Source organism: Apis dorsata, unplaced genomic scaffold (assembly GCF_000469605.1).
Source record: "Apis dorsata unplaced genomic scaffold, Apis dorsata 1.3 scaffold_104, whole genome shotgun sequence".
Lineage (NCBI taxonomy): Eukaryota > Metazoa > Arthropoda > Insecta > Hymenoptera > Apidae > Apis > Apis dorsata.
In genome coordinates, this window is record NW_006263402.1 from 484,559 (window position 1) to 485,028 (window position 470).

Sequence of the window (470 nt, forward strand, 5' to 3'; positions counted from 1 at the left end):
ACCTATTGTCATAACCAATAATTGTAGTGTGATATGTCACTTAGAGAATTAAATGTAGATAGTATTACAGTTATAATATCCGTAACATTTTAAGATTTGCATTTTTATCGATAAAACGAATGAAAGTTGATTTAAATTTATAGTTATCTAATTCCTTATGTATGCAATAGATTTTGTATATAAATCAGGAATATCGTGTGTGAATCGAATGAATGTATGATATCGCTAATCTATTTCAATTATTTCTACTCTATCCAATCATTGTTTATTATCCCAGATCAGGTAGTCAATAGTCTTCTTTTGTAAGCAAATTCATATAAAATAAACAATATAGTAAACATCTTGTTTCATGCATTGCAAATTACCGACTCGATTCTTTTGTTTATATCTGTGTCTGATTATCTATCAATTCGGATAAACGAAACTTCTAAATAATAAAAAAAAAAAAAAAAAAAATGGAAAAAAGGACA

At 25.7% G+C, this 470-nt stretch overlaps 1 protein-coding gene across 6 annotated transcripts in view; it reads left to right on the forward strand.

Moving 5' to 3' along the window:
* LOC102678755 (zinc finger protein 2 homolog) overlaps nt 1-470 on the forward strand; it is a 23,779-nt gene that overhangs the window by 12,773 nt on the left and 10,536 nt on the right. The window lies entirely within an intron of this gene.